This window comes from Canis lupus, chromosome X (genome assembly GCF_011100685.1).
Source record: "Canis lupus familiaris isolate Mischka breed German Shepherd chromosome X, alternate assembly UU_Cfam_GSD_1.0, whole genome shotgun sequence".
Lineage (NCBI taxonomy): Eukaryota > Metazoa > Chordata > Mammalia > Carnivora > Canidae > Canis > Canis lupus.
Window position 1 is genome coordinate 4185234 of NC_049260.1, and position 15215 is coordinate 4200448.

Here is a 15215-nt window from a genome sequence, read left to right on the forward strand (position 1 = left end):
TAGGGTTTGATCGCCAAGACTCCACCATCTTGCTTGTGTGCTATGCTGTGGTTGTTGCTGCCAAGCCACAGACTCCCATTGTGGATTCTCCACCATGAGGTTTGAATGAAAGGGCAAATCCTTATGTCCAGTCACATTGCACTTCTTAAATGGGACCCGCTGCTCTGTCAACAATGTATAGAGTCCCATACCATCTGAGAAAAAGATAGCTGCTAGCTCATGTACTTCGATGTGCACGGCCTCAAGTCTTCATCCATAAGGTGCTGATAGAAACTAAAAGTGGAGACTTCGCATCAATATTGCAAACCCAGACGCCCTACGCGGAGAATCACCTTCCTTAATGATACTCAGGCTGGATCCCACAAATCAAGACCCTGACCTGATGCTGTGTGGTGGGACTTGGCCATGAGGGGTTTTCTAAATCTCTCCATGATTGAGTGATGTGCAATCAAATATGAAGCCTACTGCCGTGCAGCAGTGTGACCACCCTCTCTTCCCTGGCAACCTCTCATAGCAGTAGGATGACGGACTGCTAACCAACCCTTTGTTTCATTCAATAAAGCAAACTCCAATCCAAGAGAGTGGGTACTATCATTATACAGGATCGAGAGTCAGATTTGACCGATGTCAAAAAAGCCAGTGCCAAACCTTAGCAACCGAACCATGATCAGTTCTTTCAAGCCTGGTTTTGAAGACTCATCATTAGCAATTTCTTATTATGTTGATCATGGCCTAGTCAAAAAGCGCTTTGGGTTTGGTTGTTAACATGGTATTTAATTAACATGATTGCACAGGCATTGGATGCATTTCTCGCTCTTGTTTATAAGAAGGCCACTGGAGACCACACCAAATGTAGGTAAGACACTGAGGACATCGTCACAAGAGTGAGACATACTGCCTGGTTTTCTTCCAAAGTCTTTACTTCCCTCTGATTTCACGGTGTGTGAAACCACAGAATTTTCTCTTGATGAAATCATGAGCATCAATTAGGGAGTAACCTGCTTGGTTTCTAGATTTTGTTTCAGGGATCCAAAATATTGATGGAGGATGGTCAATGAGAAAGAGCTTTTTGGCCGTCGTGTCTGGCACGGGAAATGTGCAATAGGTGTTGTACGGTGACAATACTATATTGCCTTTACATTTATTTGGGGTGGGTAAGAACAATATTCAAGGTGGTTGTGTCTTTTTTTGTTTGGTTGGTTTTTATTTATTTTTTAAAGAAAAGAAGACGTTCTAGATGCGTAGAATTGAAGCTTAAGGAATTTTGAGCCTTGCATGTTCCAAGGTCAAATTTTAACAAATTTTAATTTTTGCTAGGACAAAAAGTGCCTAGCAACTTGTTTTTTTGCGTGGCTCCCTCCCTCTTCCTTCCTCCCTTCCATCTGCCACCCTTCCTTCTTTCCATCGTTCCTTCTATCCCTCCCTCCTTCCTTCCTTTATTTAACTATTACAAGTGAAAGCACAGTCTCTCAGCCATTCTTTTCTCCAGTAATGAATGCTTTCACTCACGGACATCATCACCCTCCCTGTCAGCAGGGCACTTTCTATCATGTCAAGACCGGGAATGCATGAGGGAGGAGAAGTCCAGGGGGTACGGGGCAGTGAGCAGGCCACAGCCCCTACCTGTCCTGCTGTATTTGCTCACTGGCTTTCCCTCCTTAGTGTCTATCTGTGGCTTCACTCCTCAGAGCAAGCTCTCTCTAATCCTGTCTACTCCTCCAATGGCTCAGAAACTAAACTCAAGATTTCAAAAGAAAGGGCGTAGGGACCTACCTTCTGGGAAGGATATCCATAGGAAAGACGTGATTGCTGTGGTTTGACACGTGAATCTGTGGCCTATAGGAAGGTTAACGCTAGGACTAGAATACAGGTATTTTCGTTCAGGTTTTGGCAAGGAAGGTTGAAATATCAAGCATACTCTACCAGCTGGGGAATAGAAGTGTATGTGTGATTTATGCAATAAAATATACAAATTAAAGCATTTATTTATTTCACAAAATTGTATGATATAACCCAGGCTAGAGTATAAATCGAGCAATTCTCCTCTATTTCCGATACTACCTCTAATTCTTCTCTGTCCCTCTGGGCAAAACCACTTAAACCTTTTATCTTGGTTTCCTTTGTGGGAAAACGGGATAATAGACACCCCTTAGCCATTTCAGAGTAATGTTTTGATGCCAGCCGTTATGTGATTATATGAGAAAAAAGCTTTGAGCTTCTGGCAGTTAGCTGCTCCATAAATATTATTAGCAAGCTCTGGAGATTTTATCTTTGGAAACTGACAAGTATTTCTCTTCTAAAACCTCATATCTTTAGCCCCTGGACACATGTTCCTGATAGCTCTGTCTTTACAGAGATCCACTTCGCTCCATGAGAATCGCCAGGGCTCTTGGCGCAGACTTGCTTCTGAACATCAGAAGACAGGCATGCCGTCTTGCGGAGTCTCAGGTAGACAAGCTGCCGATCCCAGCAAGAGGACCTGGGTGGTGGGAAGGAGTTACAAAGAAAGGAGGAGTTCCTTCTGTGGAGGGGACTGTTGACCTGGAGGGGCACACTGCAGGGGTGAGTACAGAGAAAGCGTGCAAAATTGTTGCAGCAAATGCTCCGTCACACGATGAAGCTTTCTTGTGGACTCGTCCCCTGCCAGTGGGTTGCCCCTGGACATAGAGGTTCTCCCACAGAAGGAGACCTGCTCCTGAAGTGTCTTCAACATAATGTCCTCTGTTGATCTAGAAGAAATCATTTTATGTTGGAAGTGTTCTCCATCCAGCAACACAGGGAAAGGTCATTTGTGCATCAGAAATGCCTCCGAGAGAGAGGAAGAGAGAGAAAGAGAGATGAGGAGGAGGAGGAGGGGAAGGAGAGAGAGAGATCCTTGCTGTGTGAATAGCGTTCACTCCTAATTTCTCCGTTTTTGTAAATCAAGACTGAAATACCAAGAGGGCATAAATTAGATGATTAGTGCCATTAAGTCCTTAAAGATTAAAATAAAAGTAGAATTCATAAGACGTATTCTTGATTAGTTTTCAGGATGTATGCAGGCACAGGAAAGGAAAACTATGACAGTAAATTATCTGAGCTGATGATGTCAAAAGCTTCCTTTGGTTCATGAGCACTGACTTAGCGGATCACACAGGTATTCACTCAGTGGTCTTGTAAAATGACGGCTGAGATTAGGGGTGATTTCCAAACTACAAAATGGAGTGATTTTTTAAAAAATTCTACTCCAGGAGAGGCGCGTGGGTGGCTCAGACTGTTGAGCACCTGCCTTCCATTTGGGTCATGATCCTGGGGTCCTGTGTGCATGTGTGTGTGTGTGTGGGGGGGTGGGTATGCCTCTCACTCTCCCTCTTTCTCTCACTCGTGCTCTCTCTAAAATAAATAAAAAAATAAAATATTTTTTAAAAGAATATAAAAAATAAAAATTCTACTCCTGGGATGTGGGATCCAGTCCATCTGATATGAATTTCAAGGGAATAGGCCAACAACCAGAAATGAAATAAGAGGAAAATAATTAGGGTAGCAAGCATGTGTTGGTTTTACAGAAAAGGTGATAATTTGGTAACAGTGATTTGGAGAATTTTTTTCCATGGGAATAACTTATTTCCTCAGTTTTATGGTGCGTTGCCAGCAGGCTAAGCTGCTTAAAACGTCGTGCTGGCTGTGGTCTCTTCCAGGATATTTAAGCTCTAATCCATACCCACAACTAGCCATTTCATGAATTTCTGGCTACAACAGGAACCAGGAATTTGGAAATTGGAAAGCAAGAGTGAATCTTTTCAAATCTACTGGGTGTTAGTTCAAAGCATCCCATTTAGTAATGACAGGTTAGCATAAGAATCTTTGGTGGGGAGCGCACTCAGACAATCTTAAAATTTAGGAGGATTTTTATATTCATCAAATACCACCTCTCAACCAGTAAAACTGCTTCTGAAAGGCACATTTCCTATTTAAAGTCAAGGGCTTCTTTTCTCCAGTAACTCTGCCGTATCGGAAACTTGTTCGATGCTAGAAATACAAAGATGAGTAAGACACCTGCCCTTAAAAGTCTGACAACCTAGCGTGGAAGACAGCCAAAATACAGATATCTTATCTAGAACATTCTAGACATAGTATGGAACACAAAAGAAAGGCATTTAACCCAATCTGCAGGACCAGGAAGGTTAGAGTATGTCCCGGGAAGCAAAGCCAAGATTCAACAAATTGTAACATTCCACAGATAATTGATATCAATTTTTAACGTGTCTTCTAATATTAAATTAAAATCTACCTCCGTATAACCTTCATCTACTGTTCTCACGAGATGTATCTAACTCACCTCTTCCCTCCTTGTACTCAGGAGGGAAAAGTTAAATAGTGTTCCATATTGGGAACTGACATCCATGTGAAGCTCACGGCTCTACGGTATTGAATCTCAAGGGAAGAACATACCAGAATCTAGAGCTTCCCGCCTTGAGGATGCTCACGTACCTCGCAAGCCTGCCACTAGCAGAGACCTTTGGTGGGTGTGGACAGGAAAAGAGACGGGATTGCAAAGACATGCAGGTGGCCAACGGACACACGAGAAGATGCTCAACATCACTGCTCATCAGGGAAACATGAATCAAAACCGTCATGAGATACCGCTTCATGCCTCTAACAACTGCCATCGTCAAAAAAGCAAGAGATAACAAGTGCTGGACAGGATGTGGATGAAAAGGAACCCTCGTGTGCACCGTTGGTGGGGATGCAAACCGGAGCAGCTGCTCTGGAGAACCGCGTGGAGGGTCCTCAAACAGTTAAAAACAGCACCAGCATACGATCCAGCAATCGCACTTCTGGGTGTATTTCTACAGGAAATGAAAACAGGATATTGAAGACAAGACATGGCTGCCATCTGATGTTCACTGCAGTCGAGATATGGAAACAACCCACGTGTCTACAAATGAGCGGATAAAGATGTGATACGCACTAGCACACGCATGATATTACTCAGCCACTAGAAGGAAGGAAATACTGCCTTTTGTGACAACATGCATGGACCTCGAGGGCATTATGCTAAGCGAAGTAAGTCAGCCAGAAAAAGACAAATCCTGGAAGAACTCGCTCATATGTGGAATCTTAAAAAAGCTCAACTCGCAGAAACATAGAATAGCAGGGTGGTTGCCAGGGGCTGGGGGGTAGGCCGAAATGGGGAGATGTTGGCCGAAGGGAACACACTGTCAAACATTAAGATGGATGGTCCAAGGGATGTAATACACAGTATGGCGACTTTGGTACTGCTGTGTACGTGAACATTGCTAAGACAGTAGAGCTTACTTTTTTTAACAGGTTTTATTTATGTATTCGTGAGAGACACACAGAGAGAGAGAGAGAGAGAGAGGCAGAGACCCAGGCAGAGGGAGAAGCAGGCTCCATGCAGGGAGCCCAACCTGGGACTCGATCCTGGGTCTCCAGGATCACGCCCCGAGCTGAAGGCAGACGCTCAACCGCTGAGCCACCCGGGCTGCCTGAGAGTAGATCTTAAATATTCTCTATTTTTTTTTATCTTAAATATTTTCATCACACACACACGCACACACACACAATGGGAATTATGTGAGTGCATGAACTGGTCATCATTTTGCAATATATATCACCTCATCCCCTTGTACACCCTGAATTCACATCATACTAAGTGTCGATTATCCATTATTCCCCAATTCATTGCAGGGCACCAGGGCAGCTCAGTCGGTTGAGCGTCTGCCTTCGGCTCAGGTCATGATGCCGGGGTCCTGGGATGGAGCCCCATGTTGTCGGGCTCGCTGCTCAGTGGAGAGCTCCTTCTCCCTTTCCCTGTGCCCTTCCTCTGGCTTGTGTGCTCAGTCTCTCACAAACAAAATCTTAAAAAAAAAAAAAAGTCCAATATCAGACGATTTCGTTTGATATTATTTGGAATGCACTGTTATTCTGTGACGATCCAGGAGAGCATTGTAGCTGGGGTGTAAAGTAACAGAACGCACCCAGCACAGGCAGGCGCACGTAAAGAGCCCCGTTCACTCTGTTTCAGGAAGGGTCAAGCGACAATTAGTAACCCAAGGCGCTTGCTTCGAAGGCTGTGACGAGAGTAACACGGGCGTATCATATAGCCTGCAGCTGAGGCTCCCTGGGAGATCTGGAAACCCCGTTCCTCCAAGGCCTGCACACCCAGGTGCAGTGGGGCCAGCGCGGCTGGGCAGACAGCACATCAGTTCCACATTCCTAATTGCAGCGCTCCTTTCAGGTGGCCCGCCGTTAAAACAGCCTTTGCTGATGGGACCGCAGGAAGTAAGAACAGACTTGGCCTTGCCTGTGGTGCAAAGGCACGAAAAGCAAGTCTTTATTTTCTCCTGGCAGCTGAGATTTCTTGGCGTTCTTCCTAAAACTGGATGTCATGGATGATCTGTTTGATACACGGCCTGCCTCATGCACACCGAGACCTGATTAGCTGTCAGGGTGCAAACCCACCCATTTCTTTTCCCCCAAAGGAAAAGCAGTGGAACATTCGTTTCTACTTCCTGATCATCACTTTTTAAATGTCTATAAGCATAAATAAGAAAAATTACATTATTGTATTAGAGTCATAATCCCAAATGTCCCAGCAAGACCACACTTTCGAGGCATCGAGGCTAAAAATCTTTTTAGGTGATACAAATTGAAGATAATGCCGAGAGACCGAACAGACCCATGTTCAGTATCTGAGGACTTTGGGGTAAACCAAGTGCCACTGAATGACCAAAGAAAACAAAAAGCCACCTTTTACAAAGTAAGCCACGTGCATTTGTTTCTGCCCCAGTGATGGGGCTTCTAACCACAGACTCTAACAGGAGTGTGGTCGTTTCCTACCTTGAGAAATGGTATTTATTTTAAAAAGGCAAAAAAGATGGGGTGCCCCGGGGCTCCGTTGGTTGTCTCAGTTTCGGCTCAGGTCATGGTCTCAGGGTCACAAGATCGAGCCCTCCATAGGGCTCCACGCTCAGCACAGGGTCCGCTTGTCTCTCTTCGACTGCTCACCCCCCTCCTCCATTGGTTGTGCTCTCTCTCTCTCTCAAATAAATAAATAAATCTTAAAAAAAAACACACAAAAGAGAAGATTAATGCTGATTTACAAGAGACCACATCTCTTTCCCCTCTGTTTACAGGAAAGATGATGGGTCCAGCTGGTCACTTTCTGGGGAAAGGGTGCTGTTATGCTTATTAGGATAATGGATTCCAATATAATATGAAAAAGTCTTGAATGATGCTGGGGCGGATTTAAGTATTTAGTAATACAGGAATCATCCTTAGGTACAAGAAACAAAACAAAGAATATCCAAAAGTGAGTGGAAAGCCAGAGAGAGAGGGATGGGCAGAGGGACAGAGAGTACGTGTGGGAAGCTGGAAGATGGGTCAACAACTTCTCAGACTTGGCTGGACGTCAGAGCTGGGATCCAGTGCCTTGGGATGCCTAGCTGAGGTGGGGCACAAGCTTGCCCAGCTCGACATGAAAGGAGCCTGATGGCTCATCAGCGTGGTTTGCAAAGTGCGAACACAGTGACGCACGCAGAGTTTGCATTCAGCTAAAGCCTTCAGGGAGTCCCCGCAGAAGCGCACCTACGTCATTGCCGCACTCAGCACCTCCCGGTCTCCCCCGTGTCCCTCTGCCTAGAAGCCCCCCATTGTCATGGAAACTGGAAGGGGAAGAGTGCCTGCCGTGTGTGGTGTCAGGCTCACGGGAGCAATCTGCAAGGCCAGTGTAAATGCACGGACGGGCAGCAGGACCGCTCTGACGGCCTAAGGTGCCACCTTCATGCTGCCTGCCACCTTCCAGGTGAAAATGCTCGTTCTCACCTGGGAATAGTTCCTTAACCTCAATGGTATTAGGGACATGCTCTGATGAAAGGTAAACAGAGACATGCTGCTGCTCCTCTGGGCCCTTCTGCTGACCAGGACACGTGATTTCACCTTCATCCCTCCCCAGGTGCCAGCCAAGGTAGCAAGGGGACTGGGCAAAGCCAGGTGCCTACAACCCAGCCCACGGCTGGAGAGCTCACACATCCCTGTGTGTTAGCAATGGGATGTGCAGTCAGAACCACCAGCCTGGACTGGCCAGGGGAAAAGGGGCCCACAGCCACCTAGAGCAGAAGCCTGATGGGTTTTGAGAAGCCACACAACCATCCCACATGATGTGTCCGCTGAGGTTGCCCAGGCTGGGCCTTCCTGGCTCCCCTCCTGACCTTCCACGTCTCTACAAAGTTCACGAGCGCACAGCGGTGCTTGATGAGGCTCCGAGAGCCTACGACTTCCGCCACTGCCACTCGTTCATCATTTCTCTCTACAAATGGTACTGTGCTCAGGCAAGTGCCCCTTTATCAACAAACTAATGCACTGCCTCTTATTTCAATGGCAGCTGCATGAAATGTTACTTTTGCTGTTATTGGTTATGACGTCGTTAGGAAGAGGAGTCAAGCCAATGGGCCACCTGGACCGGGATCTAATCGTTTAGCAGACTAGACATAGAATTAGGTAGAAGGGTTTCTTTTATAGACTTGAAAGTTGCAAGGACAGGAAACAAATAGAGCATCCCCCGCACCGCCACCCCGCCAATGTCCTTAAGCCCTATGTACCTCCTTACTGCCTACCATCCCGCTTACTCGACAGCGCCGGGGAAGGTGGGTTCAGTATAACCGTCCCGGACCACTGGTGAACGCGTTGTGCTGGCAATGCCTGACGTACACATGTTTTGGTTGCAGATTTGCTTGAAAAGGTACGCATCTCACCTCTTAAGGGTGGGGCTCCCCGCCACCCGTTCAACAATGCCTCTTTGATTTATTGTCATGGACATGCATTTTATGCTCAGATTGTCAGGAATACAGCTGTAGAAGCAGGCGTGCAGACTGGCACTGAGGGCAGAACCGGCAACCGCTGGGTATCATTTCAGACACGTTCACTGGAACGTCGCACGCACTGTAATGCTTCCCTTTTCCATACCTGCAAAGTCCTGGAAACAGGCTGCTCCCTAATATTCAGGGCAGTGTTATATGGCTGATGTTATGTAAAATTAATTGCAGCATTAAGGGCTGCAGGATCCTCTGCCTAACAGGTCTTCTCAGGCACCTGCAAAATCATGTTCTTCTCGGTCTTTGCCGGCATCCTTTGGTTTATCATCATTCGAAATCCACGTCACCCACGTCATGAACAAACTAGATTGTGGGCACAGTCTCTTCAACTCTGGTACGGTCTTCTATCTAACTTGTTGGTCGTGCGATAAAGGAAAAATCCCCTCTACCATTTTACGGATCTGGGCTGAATTAGACTTGGACGGCATGCCTCAAAGTCGACAGATGCTGTATCCTTACCTCGGGAAGTCCTGAGTGCAAAGGTGATACAGGGCACGATTATTCTGGAGCTCTCCCTAATGTTTGTGAGACACCTGAGATGTCTGCTACTTCATTTACTTCTCTTTTACGTGAGGTTATTCATTGCTATTGTTTCCAGGGGATTCAATAGGAGCAATACAAGAACTTCCACTTCCAGCCAAAAAACAATAACAAGGACTGGATTAACTCCCCAGTTCCTGCTACATTCCCTGAGTACTTCACGTTTTGATGCACTGTACACCGTATCGATTTTTATTTAGTTTTTTAATTGTTCATAATGAATACATGTGGTTGATTTTCTGTCTAAAGACCTCAATAGTTCTAGTAACTATTTGTATATTCCATCGGATTTTTGCTCCTGTCTCTATGCACACAGTTTTACGTCTTCCTTTCTGGCTAGGTTTCTTTTATTTATTTCAATTTTTTAATGCACTGTAGTATGATGTTGACTAGAAGAGGTGAAACCAGACACTCGTATTTTGTTCCTGAACTTAAGGGAGAAGTATTCAGCTCGACCATTTACCATGATGTTGACTTTAGCTTTTTAGAAGATGCCCTTTATCAGGCGAAGGAACTTCCTCTCTACTCCCACTTTCCTGGAGGGTTTTAATCAGTACTGGATGTAGGGTTTAAAAGGGTTGTTTTTTTTTTTCCTTACATTTACTGAGGTCTTTTTTTTTTTTTTTTTTTGTAGTTTGATAATATTGTAGATTACACTGACTGCTCTTCCAATGTTTCAAAACAGTATTGAATGGTAGCCTACTTCTGTGACACACACTATCTGCTCCAGCTGTGTGAGAATGATTAAATAATGACAATGTTCTGTTCTACTCTACTGTGACTCACAGGACGGTATCGTGGTCCTTCACTACTGGGTAGCACTGGAATCTGAGCAATGCCTTCAGAAGCAACTGAACAGAACAGAGCAAATTTGCCCAGGTATAAAGGGCTCCCTTGCATGGCCGTATGATTCCAGTTCGTGTGCTACGGTGGTATTGGCTGGGATGGTCCCTTCAGAGTCTACTCAAAGGAGGAAGGCACTGCTTGCTGCTCAGCTACTATAACTGCCCCCCTTGTTTTCTTTCTTATCAACCACAATTAGGCTGGGGGAGCTTGTCCTCTTCTTTGCGGGTGTATTCAGGGCTCACAGGTCTATGCACGCGGCCAGGTAGCGACTAGCCTTCTCTTGGTCTGCTCTGTACGCTAATGCCATTCACTGGAACTTGCATTTCCCCAAATTCCCTTTACACCTGAAGTCTTTTCTAAGCAAGGCTTCTCTCCACATTTTTCACACACTGTTCAGTGATCGTAGAGGTACACCAGGATTCTTCCAGACTCTGAGTTTGATGTATAAAATTCAGAGGGAAGACAGGTGATGGTGGAAGGCAGCAAAGGGTTACTGTCATGAGGATGGACTGAAAACTCCCTGCTCGAAACCAGGGACACATCACTTCATGCATCTGGGCCTGACTTTCCTGATCCTTAACCCCTTGGTGAATGGATGGCTTGCAGTTGGGATTCACCCTAAATGTTCAGAGGTCTTCGAATTTCAAAATGCCCTATGCAGAGAGACAACTGCATCTTTAAACCCCAAGAGAGACAAGGTTGTCACTTCAGCCTTCCCCTTATTTAAAAAGGTAATCTGTGCTAATCCTCCAGGGCACGGCACTTACGTCAATTCATCATTGAAAGACCACTAGGCATAAAGTGATAAATATACTATGTCAACCATGAAAATTCGTTTAACACTTTGCACTATAAAAACTTCAGATTTTCCTAGGTAAGCAAGTAGATGCTTTTGCTTAATTGTTTTACATGATCAGACATCGGTTGGCATGATGGGGGCCCATCATTTAGTCAAATGTGAAAGGGAGGGTAGACCACGGTACAACTCATTGAGCAGGTGTTTCTGCTGGATTTCTACATTAGTGTCTGCCGGTCTCCACCATAAGTCTTTAGGGTCTTAGAGGACAGACTGCTTATTCTTATACTAAATTGGGGATCTACATTATATGACCTCTCTGGACTATAAGTGAGTTATTTTTTATGTCCAGCTACACCTTACAAGGGCCCCCGGGCTGTCCAGGCCATCTTGGCCCCAGCATCCATCATGACAGCATAATAAAAGGGAAAAATCAGTAGGCTTGGTGTCTCCTGTTTACACGAAAAGGTGGTAAGTCTTGCTGGAAAGTGGCCCCATGATCTGAGGCCACAGCATCCCTTCTCTGACCTGCCAGGGTCCTGGAGTAACAAACAGGCGGCAGAAGGATCATCTCCACATCCTTCGTTTCACTTGCACATCGTTGATTGATCATTTAGTCCCTTCCTCAAAGCTTGGCCTCGAATCCTTCTAAAATAGTGTGTCAGAAATCCAGCTCCACCATGACGTTTTGGGAATTGGACACAGCACAGATTCACTTTCCTCTGTCTTGCCCACGGGGCTGAGATCCTGTATGGCACCCATTCCTTCCATAAACCTCAGTGATTTTTTTCACTGTGGATGATGTAATCTCCCTCTCCCATTTGGGGGACATTTGGAAATGTCAAGGGACATTTCTGGTCTCTACAACTGGGCACGTGTGCAACTGGCATCTGGTCGGGAGAGTCTACGGATACTGTCCAGCATTCTAACATGCTAAGATAGTCCCCTAGCCCCACTCTGCAACAAAGAATGATCCTGTCAAACATCACTAATAGCAGGTTGGGAAACCCGAGTGTGCCTGACATGGAAACCATGGAGATATCCATGTTGCCCCAACCATACATCAGTGTGGGATGCTGTGTTTAGCGTGCACAGACCCTCATGTGAGACCCATCCCCAGCATACTTGCTTCAGCTCATCCTCCCATTCCAGCCCTGCACTCACATCCTTGGTTCCTAGAAGGTCTCCCACCTGGCCTTGCTTCCCTGGATGCAACTGTAGCCATGAGCCAACATCTAACAATGACAACCTCAAAAGTCCTCTCAAATGCTGCCTGCCTTCAAGTGAATAAACCTTTGTTGCAAGAAGAACCATATATATATATGTGAGTGTCACCTAATATTTTTGCTGATTTCTCCAAGCCTATCCTAAGAGAACTTTTTTACGCTTCATTTGCAGAGTGGCAGGATTCTATATATATTTTTGAAGGAGAAAGGTAGATAGCTCACTTTTTATCCAAGGTGAAATCCATAAATGTGTGTTACTCAGCAAAGATACCTCAACAGAGACAAGAAGATTCAAATTTTTGGCAAGGTACCATACATAATTGTTAAAAAAAAAAAAAAAATCTGGCCGTTTTATCCTCTTGTCGAATTGCTTGGACCAGTCACAACAATGAGAGGTTTCCATTTACCAATTTTAAGTCAGGACAAGGGATGCTGGAACAGGTCGTCTATGCAGAGATGCAAGAGGAAAATTATGGGTCAGGCCAAGAAGAAAGGAAGAAGGGCACTAGAGAAATACACTTTGCTGGACAAAAGTGGCAACAAGGTAGTTAACAGGGCTTAGTTCTATGGTCACAGGACACAAGTGGCACTCAGCGGCTGCCAGCCACCAAATGGAATAAGCAAGAAGTGACATTTACACTTAAAGACTTGCCATGATTGAAACAATTCTTAAGTATCTGTATTAGTCTCTTCAGGCTGCCATAACAAAGTACCACAGACTGGGTGGCTTCAATAGCAGACAGTTATTTGTCATAGTCCTGGAGGCTGGAAGTCCAAGATCCAGGTGTGGGCAGGGTTGGTTTCTCCTGAGGCCTCTTTCCTTGGAGTGTAGATGCTGTCTTCTCCTTGAGTCCTCACATGGTCATCCCCTCTGTGCATGGGTCTGTGTCCTAATCTTCTCTTCTTACAATTGCATTAGACCCCTCCCTAATGGCTTCATGGTACCTTGATCACCAGTTTAAAGATCCTGCCTCGAAATACAGACCCATTCTGAGTTCTTGGGGGTATAGAACTTCAACATATAAACTTTGGGGAAAGGGAGACAACATTTGGCCCATTTCAACATATTTTTTGGGACAGTTCCATACTGTTGTGAGGTTGAGGGGACATCTGAATAACGATGAATGAAAAAGACACACTAAAAAGTAGTGGGAAACTCCAGGATAGCAGGTGCCTTCCAGGCACAAAATAGTAGGGTGGGGAACTGGATCTATCAGTGCCTATGAATGTGTGTGGTGGTGTATGGCACCTAAAGCTCAGATCTCAACTCCTCTTCTGCCTATTACTAAGACAGTGTTACCCAAAATACATGAAGCTGTCAACCACCCTTCCATCTGTTTTTTCCTTGCTCTTACAAAATTAGTGGTGTGACCCCACTGAGTTCCTACTCTACTCCAAGCAAGAAACATGGTACTGCCCACACAGGACTTGTGAGTCAGGGTGGAAGTAACCAGCAGTCAGCTGGCTATGTGTCATTGGTGGGGGTGGGACTAGAAGAGGGAAATTGGATGGGAGCGTGGACTATAAGGGTGGTAGGGAGAAACATGGGGGCATTCAATTTTTACACATGCGGTTTTTACACAGCACAGAAAATCTTTCCAGTTCTTTCCTATTTGCAGTGTGGATTTAGAAAAACCATGTTGGTGTTTCTCCTGAAAATTTGCTTTTCGGGATCCCTGGGTGGCGCAGCGGTTTGGCGCCTGCCTTTGGCCCAGGGTGTGATCCTGGAGACCCGGGATCGAATCCCACATCAGGCTCCCGGTGCATGGAGCCTGCTTCTCCCTCTGCCTATGTCTCTGCCTCTCTCTCCTTCTCTCTCTGTGACTATCATAAATAAATAAAAATTAAAAAAAAAAAGAAAGAAAATTTGCTTTTCTTCTTATCAATGTTAGAGAACAATAGCTTTTTATATGGTTGTTATTCTCAGTTGACTATGTTTTCAGGTGGGGAGTTAACAGTCTCCAGACTGGTAAGTAACAAAATGTATGTTCCACAAAGTTAAAGCAAGTATTGGTCTTCTTCTAAAATTTGTTTGATAGGATCAAAGTCTGCATACGTTCCGGATGATGTGTCGCAGTGGCTTTGGCATAACTGGACTGGAACAGCTATGTACTTACATGTAATCTTTATACCTCTTTTGGGGGTGCTGAAAAGTTGGCATTATGTGAGCAATAGGTGGAGGACTAGGTTAAAGGAATAGTGAATGGAAGAGCCATGGGCTGTGAGTTGTAAACAGGGTAGAAACCACATTGATCCTTTTCAATGCAGCGTCTTGGGTAGACAATAGGGGCTGCTTAAGCATCTGTAAAGTGATCTGACTTGTGGAGTTAGAAGCTGCAGATGAGCACTGAAAAATGCTGGAATTCACATCTCTCATTTATCCTGTGACTTCTCCACCCTCTTCTTTGTTCTCAGTTTCCCTCTTGCTTCCTGGGGTTGCAGCATGGCGAGTACCTACAGTGAACTGCCTCTTAAATCCCCTACAGGGAAGCACGGACCAGCTGCAGTTGGCTGCACCAGGGCAGGATGGCATCTGGCCATCTTTGGGTTTTGATCTGACATACTGGCAGGGCCTCCACTGCCGTTGCTACCTCACCAGCCGCATCTGTCACTGTTCATGAGAGGTATGGTGGTCAATCCAATGCAATCAGGTATAAATGAAGTTCCAAACTCTGCTGCAAACAAGCAATATGGCACTGGGCTGCCTACTGAGGACAAGGACTAGAGTGACCATGACTGCTATGTATCCTTCGTGGGGGAGAGCAGGAGATGGAAATTGCCTGGTCCATATCCGCTCTCCCCTTCCTGCTTCTGATCAGAACCCCAGTTGTTCAGAGCTTCCTCACTCCCGCAAGTAGCCCATCAGACTCAACGGTGACTGGATTCATCTGAAAGGCCAACCTGTATATATCCCTGGGCCCACAGCCATAA

At 45.5% G+C, this 15215-nt stretch overlaps 1 protein-coding gene and 1 long non-coding RNA gene across 7 annotated transcripts in view; one reads left to right on the plus strand and one right to left on the minus strand.

The window, feature by feature from the left end:
* Nucleotides 1-577, plus strand: part of LOC102152065 — a 50863-nt gene extending 50286 nt beyond the window's left edge. For all 6 annotated transcript variants that reach the window (XR_005386086.1, XR_005386089.1, XR_005386087.1 and 3 more), the window contains one exon: nt 4-577. This is a non-coding gene — a long non-coding RNA (uncharacterized LOC102152065). The remainder of the gene's footprint in view (nt 1-3) is intronic.
* PUDP (pseudouridine 5'-phosphatase) overlaps nt 1-15215 on the minus strand; it is a 131734-nt gene that overhangs the window by 24662 nt on the left and 91857 nt on the right. The window lies entirely within an intron of this gene.